The sequence below is a fragment of the Hemibagrus wyckioides genome, linkage group LG29, assembly GCF_019097595.1.
Source record: "Hemibagrus wyckioides isolate EC202008001 linkage group LG29, SWU_Hwy_1.0, whole genome shotgun sequence".
NCBI lineage: Eukaryota > Metazoa > Chordata > Actinopteri > Siluriformes > Bagridae > Hemibagrus > Hemibagrus wyckioides.
In genome coordinates, this window is record NC_080738.1 from 9,043,663 (window position 1) to 9,053,109 (window position 9,447).

General features: G+C 41.3%; 3 non-coding genes and 4 pseudogenes across 3 annotated transcripts; all 7 read left to right on the top strand.

Annotated features, from left to right (window-relative positions):
• Positions 1–483: 483 nt before the first annotated feature.
• On the top strand, positions 484–648 carry LOC131349522 (U2 spliceosomal RNA; annotated as a pseudogene).
• Positions 649–909: 261 nt separating this feature from the next.
• On the top strand, positions 910–1,025 carry LOC131349532 (U5 spliceosomal RNA). The gene has a single exon (XR_009204082.1). It is a non-coding gene; the product is annotated as a U5 spliceosomal RNA (small nuclear RNA).
• A 2,195-nt stretch (positions 1,026–3,220) lies between these two features.
• On the top strand, positions 3,221–3,391 carry LOC131349525 (U2 spliceosomal RNA; annotated as a pseudogene).
• A 252-nt stretch (positions 3,392–3,643) lies between these two features.
• On the top strand, positions 3,644–3,758 carry LOC131349530 (U5 spliceosomal RNA). Its single transcript, XR_009204081.1, has one exon. It is a non-coding gene; the product is annotated as a U5 spliceosomal RNA (small nuclear RNA).
• A 1,522-nt stretch (positions 3,759–5,280) lies between these two features.
• Positions 5,281–5,570, top strand: LOC131349524 (U2 spliceosomal RNA; annotated as a pseudogene).
• A 260-nt stretch (positions 5,571–5,830) lies between these two features.
• Positions 5,831–5,945, top strand: LOC131349542 (U5 spliceosomal RNA). Its single transcript, XR_009204091.1, has one exon. It is a non-coding gene; the product is annotated as a U5 spliceosomal RNA (small nuclear RNA).
• A 785-nt stretch (positions 5,946–6,730) lies between these two features.
• LOC131349523 (U2 spliceosomal RNA) lies at positions 6,731–6,896 on the top strand (annotated as a pseudogene).
• Positions 6,897–9,447: the final 2,551 nt, after the last annotated feature.

A 9,447-nucleotide genomic window follows, 5' to 3' on the forward strand; every position in this document is an offset into this window, starting at 1 on the left:
TTTGGAGAGATAAGGAAAATGTATATAAGGACTGTGGTTGGAGATCCCCGCTTAGAGGGTGTTGGGACGTTCATGAGTGAGCATCCCAATTCTTGTATCAACGCTGATTGCAAATAAAATCTCATATCTGCATTCATCTAGTCTGCATGATTGATCTTATTTAGTTAAGAGTCAGACTGAGCTGTCGGATTTTTGTAGTGAGTAGAACAGAATTTTATTCCACACTGTCCGTTAAGCAGAGGAGATAAAAGTTTATTGCTTCTTGGCCTTTTAGCTAAGATCAAGTGTTCTCTGGTCTGGTTTTGGGCTTTGACTGGGTTTCAAAAGGAGAATAGATGGAATGGGGTTTGTGTAGGATCACTTCTCAGGCTTTTGAGCTAGGATCTATTGTGTTCACTGGTCTGGCTTTTTGGCCTTGGTCTGGGTTCACGTTACAATCCTTAGTCTGGTCTTGAGAAGCCGAATGGTTAGGTATGGATATGGGTAGGATTTGGATTGAAAAAAAAAATCTGTTCTTATCAGTTTAATATCTGATATGACCTCTATATTAAACAGATTTTTAGAGCTGGGAGCCGGAAAAGGGGCTTGCTACGTCCGCTCCACGGATCGGCCTGGTTTTACAGTACTTCCAGGCTTGGTGCACCGTTTTCTGATGTAAAATGAAGGAGAAAAAATTACTGGCTTACTGACTTACTTACCAAATTATGTCTGCATTCAACCCACCCTGATCCCTAGCCTATCTTCGCCTCCTTCTGCTCACCACTGTCAGTTGTTGCTCGTCAACCTTTCCCCACCATTTTTCAACTCAACCAACCCAAGGGGCGGGCCTTACCCTCATCGAGCATTGTGTTTCTCTGCCAATGGTTTCCCGGTGCTGGTTGGCTTTTTTTTTTTTTTTTTTTTTTTTTTTGAGACTGGTTTTTCTTCAGTCACATGTAAATCTTTCGCCTTTTATTAAAGATTTCCGTGTAGAAGAACATCAATGAGTTTGATGTATTTTTGTGTGCTTCAATGTTAAATGGGTAGTTTCCAGGAGTTGGGTTTAATTTGGTCGTTTGACGTTATGCATGCTTGTATAGGTGTGGCCTGAGGCTGTCCGTTAAGCAGAGTGTCGGAACTCAGAGTCCCCTCTGAGTGGATATATCACAGGGTGGAATCTTTAACAGTACCACTTTTCTATTATTTTCAACAATCGTACCAAATGGACTCAATAAACTATCAAATAATCAAATACTCAGCCGAAATGAAGATCTCAGTCAGCAGATGAGAAGAATCAGGTTTCTTTATTCAGAGATGCAGTCAATCATATGCATTTCTGAAGAGAGCAGCTGGCCTAAAAAAAACCCCAAAATTCCCCTCTTCTTATACCTCAGGCACCCCATGGCACCTCCTTGTCCAAATTTAAATATTTCTAGAAGTTTCCACATTATACTCAATGTATGTATACTTTTAATCCCTCCTTCCTTAATTAACATACTTACTATATTTTCTTATTTGTCCTGATACCGTCCCTAAATTAAAACATCCTCCCTTTGATGACATCACACAACCTTTCGGGTACATGATGTACACAACAATGTGCACGTACGCACGTACCAACCTCGATGTTTTCGATGTGTCAAAATTAGATGTGCTTCAATTTCTCGGAAAACCATACTTCCATTTCTACGTTTAACTCTTTGTGTCTGAAACTAAGTGTGCTCCTCTGTTGCTTATTAACCAATGCTAAAGCTCATAAGATGCCTAGGTTATGTCTAGGTTATGTCTGTCTGACTATTCTTGGTGAAATTCCCCTTACGTTTGCACTTTTCAGCAAAAAAATATCTCCTCTATTTCACCCATCTCAGCACTATTTCTGCCTGATGATTATGAAATTTACAAAAACATCCCCATCTCAGCATTGCTTGATGATTAGGAAAGTTACACATGTGCATTAATCAAAAGCTCAAAAGCTCCAAAGCCTAATATTATAAAGGATATATACTTGATATATTTGCATAACACAAAAGCTTACCATTAATCCGAAGCTAAATGATTTTGATAGATATTTGGTAGATATTTGATATGTGATTGATAACTACTACTTCTATGCAGAGCATCCTAAATCTAGGCTAATGTATGATGTATGATATCTATGTAATTTCTCCGACAAGAGGAGATAAAAGTTTATTGCTTCTTGGCCTTTTAGCTAAGATCAAGTGTTCTCTGGTCTGGTTTTGGGCTTTGACTGGGTTTCAAAAGGAGAATAGATGGAATGGGGTTTGTGTAGGATCACTTCTCAGGCTTTTGAGCTAGGATCTATTGTGTTCACTGGTCTGGCTTTTTGGCCTTGGTCTGGGTTCACGTTACAATCCTTAGTCTGGCCTTGAGATGGCGAATGGTTAGGTATGGATATGTGTAGGATTTGGATTGAAAAAAAAATCTTTTTCATCAGTTTAATATCTGATACGTCCTCTATATCAAACAGATTTTTAGAGCTGGGAGCCGGAAAAGGGGCTTGCATTCCAGGTTTGGTGCACCGGTTTCTAACGTAAAATGAAGGAAAAAAAATTGCTGACTTATTTACCAAATCATGTCTGCATTCAATCCGCCCTGTTCCCTAGCCTATCTTTGCCTCCTTCTGCTCACCACTGTCAGTTGTTGCTCGTCAACCTTTCCCCACCCTTTTTCCACTCAACCCACCCAAGGGGCGGGCCTTACCCTCATCGAGCATTGTGTTTCTCTGACAAGGGTTTCCCGGTGCTGCTCAACTGTTTTTTATTGTAATAGCTCTGGTTTTTTTTCAGTCATGTGTAAATCTTTTGCTTTTTGTTAAAGATTTCTATGGAAAGGAATGTCAATGAGTTTGATGTGTTTTTTGTTCTGGCAAATCTGTGTATGCTTCAATGTTAAATAGGCAGTTTTCTAGGAGTTGGGTCTAATTTGGCCGTTTGACTTTATGCATGCCTGTATAGGTGTGGCCTGAGGCTGTCCGTTAAGTAGAGGAGATAAAAGTTTATTGCTTCTTGGCCTTTTAGCTAAGATCAAGTGTTCTCTGGTCTGATTTTGGGTTTTGACTGGGTTTCAAAAGGAGAATAGATGGAATGGTGTTTGTGTAGGATCGCTTCTCAGACTTTTGAGCTAGGATCTATTGTGTTCACTGGTCTGGCTTTTTGGCCTTGGTCTGGGTTCACGTTACAATCCTTTGTCTGGCCTTGAGAAGGCGAATGGTTAGGTATGGATATGTGTCGGATTTGGATTGAAAAAAAAAAATCTTTTTTATCAGTTTAATATCTGATACGTCCTCTATATTAAATAGATTTTTAGAGCTGGGAGCCAGAAAAGGGGCTTGCTACATCCGCTCCGCAGATCGGCCTGATATTGTAGTACTTCCAGGCTTCGTGCACCGTGTTCTGATATAAAATGAAGGAAAAAAAATTACCGGCTTACTGACTTACTTATCAAATTATGTCTGCATTCAACCCTCCCTGTTCCCTAGCCTATCTTTGCCTCCTTCTGCTCACCACTGTCAGTTGTTGCTCTTCAACCTTTCCCCACCCTTTTTCTACTCAACCAACCTAAGGGGATCAAGTGCCTTACCCTCATGGAGCACTGTGTTTCTCTGACAAGGGTTTCCCGGTGCTGCTCAGCTTTTATTGCTTTATAGCTCTGGTTTTTCTTCAATCACGTATAAATTTTTTGCCTTTTATTAAAGTTTTCTGTGGAGAGGAATGTCAATGAGTTTGATGTATTTTTGTGTGCTTTGTTCTGGCAAATCTGTGTATGCTTCAATGTTAAATGGGTAGTTTCCAGGAGTTGGGTCTGATTTGGTCATTTGACTTTATGCATGCCTGTATACATGTGGCCTGAGGCTGTCCTTTAAGCAGAGAAGATAAAAGTTTATTGCTTCTTGGCCTTTTAGCTAAGATCAAGTGTTCTCTGGTCTGGTTTTGGGCTTTGACTGGGTTTCAAAAGGAGAATAGATGGAATGGGGTTTGTGTAGGATCGCTTCTCAGACTTTTGAGCTAGGATCTATTGTGTTCACTGGTCTGGCTTTTTGGCCTTGGTCTGGGTTCACATTACAATACTTAGTCTGGTTAGGTATGGATATGGGTAGAAAAAGAAAAATCTGTTCTTATCGGTTTAATATCTGATTAAATAGATATTTAAAGCTGGGAGCCGGAAAAGGGGCTTGCTACGTCCATTCCGCAGGTCGGCCTGATATTGCAGTACTAACAGGCTTGGTGCACCGTTTTCTGATATAAAATGAAGGAGAAAAAATTACTGGCTTTCTGACTTACTCACTTACCAAATTATGTCTGCGTTCAACCCGCCCTGTTCCATAGCCTATCTTCGCCTCCTTCTGCTCACCACTGTCAGTTGTTGCTCATCAACCTTTCCCCACCCTTTTCCACTCAACCAACCAAGGGGCGGGCCTTACCCTCATCAAGCATTGTGTTTCTCTGACAAGGGTTTCCCGGTGCTGCTCAGCTTTTATTTCTTTATAGCTCTGGTTTTTCTTCAGTCATGTGTAAATGTTTTGCTTTTTGTTAAATATTTCCGTGGGGTGGAATGCAGGTGTGGCTTGAGGCTGTCTGTTAAGCAGAAAAGATAAAAGTTTATTGCTTCTTAGTCTTTTAGCTAAGATCAAGAGTTTTCTGGTCTGATTTTGGGCTTTGACTGGGTTTCAAAAGGAGAATAGATGGAATGGGGTTTGTGTAGGATCGTTTCTCAGTCTTTTGAGCTAGGATCTATTGTGTTCACTGGTCTGGCTTTTTGGCCTTGGTCTGGGTTCACGTTACAATCCTTAGTCTGGCCTTGAGAACACTAAAAATACGAAAATTCATGTTTTTTTATCACATTCCTATATTTCTCATGAATTTTGGCCTGTTAAAGTAAACAATCACATTTCATATCATAGTTGACCCCAAACATGAAAAAAGTCAAAGAAAACTGCCCCGTTCAGCTGTTATACGTTTGTCTGAAAAACCACTTTCCCTTGCTCGTAGAGCGCTGAGATTTGCGGAATCGCATTTTCAGCGCCAAAGAAGCACAATGCAGAGAGCACACTTCGCCGAGGCAGGAAACGAGCCAGTTCGATGAAAAATGTTGAAAATTGACTTTGTTAAGTGAATTTACATGGAATATCACTGTTTCCATGTTAATTATGAATTTTTGCAATTTGATGAAAAAAATCATATTTCATATCAAAATTCATATTTTTTATCATTTTCCTATGTTTTTCATGAATTTTGGAATTTTAAAATAAAAAATAAAATAAATGAGAGGATATAAAAGTTTATTGCTTCTTGGCCTTTTAGCTAAGATCAAGTGTTCACTGGTCTGGCTTTTTGGCCTTGGTCTGGGTTCACGTTACAATCTTTAGTCTGGCCTTGAGAAGGTGAATGGTTAGGTATGGATATGGGTAGGATTTGGATTGAAAAACAAAAATCTATTCTTATTAGTTTAATATCTGATACGACCTCTATATTAAATAGATTTTTAGAGCTGGGAGCCAGAATAGGAGCTTGCTACAGCGGCTCTGCAGAACGGCCTGATATTGCAGTACATCCAGGCTTGGTGCACCATGTTTTGATGTAAAATGAAAGAGAAAAAAATACTGGTTTTCTGACTTACTCACTTACCAAATTATGTCTGCATTCAACCCGCCCTGTTCCCTAGCCTATCATCGCCTCCTTCTGCTCACCACTGTCAGTTGTTGCTCGTCAGCCTTTCCCCACCCTTTCTCCACTCAACCAACCCAAGGAGCAGGCCTTACCCTCATCGAGCATTGTGTTTCCCTGACAAGGGTTTCCTGGTGCTGCTTACTTTTTTCTTTTTCTTTTCTTTATTTCTCTGGTTTCTTTTCAGTCACATATAAATCTTTCATATTTTACTAAAGATTTTTGGGGAGAGGAATATCAATGAGCTTGGTGTATTTTCACGAGCTTTGATTTGGCAAAGCTGTGTATGCTTCAATGTTAAATGGGTAGTTTCCAGGAGTTGGGTCTTATTTGCTTATATGATTTTATGCATGTCTGTATAGGTGTGGCCTGAAGCTGTCCATTAAGCAGAGGAGATAAAAGTTTATTGCTTCTTGGCCTTTTGGCTAAGATCAAGTGTTCTCTGGTCTGGTTTTGGGCTGTGACTGTATTCACATTGCACTTCTTAGTCTGGCTTTGAGAAGGCGAGTGTGACGGAAAGGATATAAAAAAAAAAGAAAAAAGAAAAAGGGGCCGGCCTTACCCTCATCGAGCATTGTGTTTCCCCGATAAGGGTTTCCTGGTGCTGCTCACATTTTTTTCTTTTTAGCTCTGGTTTTTTCTTAATTCATGCATAAATCTTTTGCTTTATGCTAAAAATTTCTAGGGAGAGGATCATCAATGAGTTTGATGTATGTTTATTAGCTTTGCTTTGGCACAGCTGGGTATGTTTCCCGGAGTTGGGTTTTATTTGCTTATGTGACTTTAGGCATGCTTGTATAGGTGTGGCCTGAGGCTGTCTGTTAAGCAGAGGAGATAAAAGTTTATTGTTTCTTGGCCTTTTGCTCAAGTGTTCTCTGGTCTGGTTTTGGGCTTTGACTGGGTTTGAGAAGGAGAATAGATGGAATGGGGTTTGTGTAGGATCGCTTCTCAGGCTTTTTAGCTAGGATCTATTGTCTTCACTGGTCTGGCTTTTTGGCCTTGGTCTGGGTTCACGTTACAATCCTTAGTCTGGCCTTGAGAATGTGACTGGTTAGGTATGGATATGGGTAGGATTTGGATTGGAAAAAAACAATCTGTTCTTCTTAGTGTAATATCTCACACGTCCTCTATATTAAACAGATTTTCAGAGCTGGGAGCCGGATAAGGGGCTTGCTACGTCCGCTCCGCGGATCGGCCTGGTATTGCAGTACATCCAGGCTTGGTGCACCGTTTTCTGATGTAAAATAAAGGGCAAAAAACTATTAACTTACTGATTTACTGACTTACTGACTTACTTACTTACTCATCAAATTATTTCTGCTTTCAACCCAACCTGTTCCCTAGCCTATCTTCGCCTCCTTCTGCTCACCACTGTCAGTTGTTGCTCGTCAGCCTTTCCCCACCCTTTCTCCACTCAACCAACCCAAAGGGCCGGCCTTACCCTCATCGAGCATTGTCTTTCTCCGACAAGGGTTTCCTGGTGCTATTCAGCTTTTATTTTTCTTTATAGCGTTGGTTTTTTATTAAGTCACGTATAAATCTTTGGCCTTTTGTTGAAAAGGACAAAACATCCATGAGCTTGATGTATTTTTATGAGTTTTGCTCTGGCAAAGCTGTATATGTTTCAATGTTAAGTGGGTAGTTTCCAGGAGTTGGGTCTTATTTGGTTATGTGACTTTATACCTTTATTTTGACTTTATTTTGTGCCTGTATACAGGGGTTGGACAATGAAACTGAAACGCCTGGTTTTAGACCACGATAATTCATTAGTATGGTGTAGGGCCTCCTTTTGCGGCCAATACAGCATCAATTCATCTTGGGAATGACAGATACAAGTCCTGCACAGTGGCCAGAGGGATTTTGAGCCGTTCTTCTTGCAGAATAGTTGCCAGGTCACTACGTGATGCTGGTGGAGGAAAACGTTTCCTGACTCGCTCCTCCAAAACACCCCAAAGTGGCTCAATAATATTTAGATCTGGTGACTGTGCAGGCCATGGGAGATGTTCAACTTCACTTTCATGTTCATCAAACCACTCTGTCACCAGTCTTGCTGTGTGTATTGGTGCATTATCATCCTGATACATGGCACCGCCTTCAGGATACAATGTTTGAACCATTGGGTGCACATGGTCCTCCAGAATGGTTCGGTAGTCCTTGGCAGTGACGCGCCCATCTAGCACAAGTATTGGGCCTAGGGAATGCCATGATATTGCAGCCCAAACCATCACTGATCCACCCCCATGCATCCCTCTGGGCATGCAACAGTCTGGGTGGTACGCTTCTTTGGGGCTTCTCCACACCGTAACTCTCCCGGATGTGGGAACGACAGTGAAGGTGGACTCATCAGAGAACGATACGTGTGTCACATTGTCCACAGCCCAAGATTTTCGCTGCTGGCACCATTGAAACCGACATTTGGCACTGGCACGAGTGACCAAAGGTTTGGCTATAGCAGCCCGGCCATGCACATTGACCCTGTGGAGCTCCCGACAGTTTTGGTGGAAACAGGAGAGTTGAGGTGCACAATTAATTCTGCAGTGAGTTGGGCAGCTGTGGTTTTATGTTTTTTGGATACAATCCGGGTTAGCACCCGGACATCCCTTTCAGACAGCTTCCTCTTGCAAATTTAGCAATGAAACCTACAACACTAAATTGGCCAGTGATTCAGTTTCATTGTCCAACCCCTATAGGTGTGGCCTGAGTCTATCCGTTAAGCAGAAGAGATAAAAGTTTATTGGTTCTCGGCCTTTTGGCTAAGATCAAGTGTTCTCTGGTCTGGCTTTGGGCTGTGACTGTATTCACGTTGCACTTCTTAGTCTGGCTTTGAGAAGGCGAGTGTGATGGAAAGGATATTAAAAAAAAAGAAAAAAAAGAAAAAGGGGCCAGCCTTACCCTCATCAAGCATTGTGTTTCCCCGATAAGGGTTTCCTGGTGCTGCTTGTATTTTTTTTCTTTATGGCTCTGGTTTATCTTAAGTCATGCGTAAATCTTTTGCTTTTTGTTAAAGATTTCCAGGAAGAGGATCATCAATGAGTTTGAAGTATGTTTATTAGCTTTGCTCTGGCACAGCTGTGTATGCTTCCAGGATTTGGGTCTTATTTGCTTATGTGACTTTAGGCATGCTTGTATAGGTGTGGCCTGAGGCTGTCTGTTAAGCAGAGGAGATAAAAGTTTATTGCTTCTTGGTCTTTTGCTCAAGTGTTCTCTGGTCTGGTTTTGGGCTTTGACTGGGTTTCAAAAGGAGAATAGATGAAATGGGGTTTGTGTAAGATCGCTTCTCAGGCTTTTTAGCTAGGATCTATTGTGTTCACTGGTCTGGCTTTTTGGCCTTGGTCTGGGTTCACATTACAAACCCTTATCGGGGAAACACAATGCTCGATGAGGGTAAGGCCGGCCCCTTTTTCCTCTTTTTTCTTTTTATTTAATATCCTTTCCATCACGCTCGCCTTCTCAAAGCCAGACTAAGAAGCGCAACATGAATACAGTCACAACCCAAAGCCAGACCAGAGAACACTTGATCTTAGCCAAAAGGCCAAGAAGCAATAAACGTTTATCTCTACAGCTTACCGGACAGCCTCAGGCCACACCTATACAGGCATGCATGAAGTCACAACCAAATAAGACCCAAATCCTGGAAACTACCCAATTAACATTGAAGCATACACAGCTTTGCCCTTAGTCTGGCCGTGAGAAGACTAAAAATACCAAAATTCATACTTATATCACTTTCCTATGTTTCTCATGAATTTTGGCATTTTAAAGTAAACAATCACGTTTCATATCA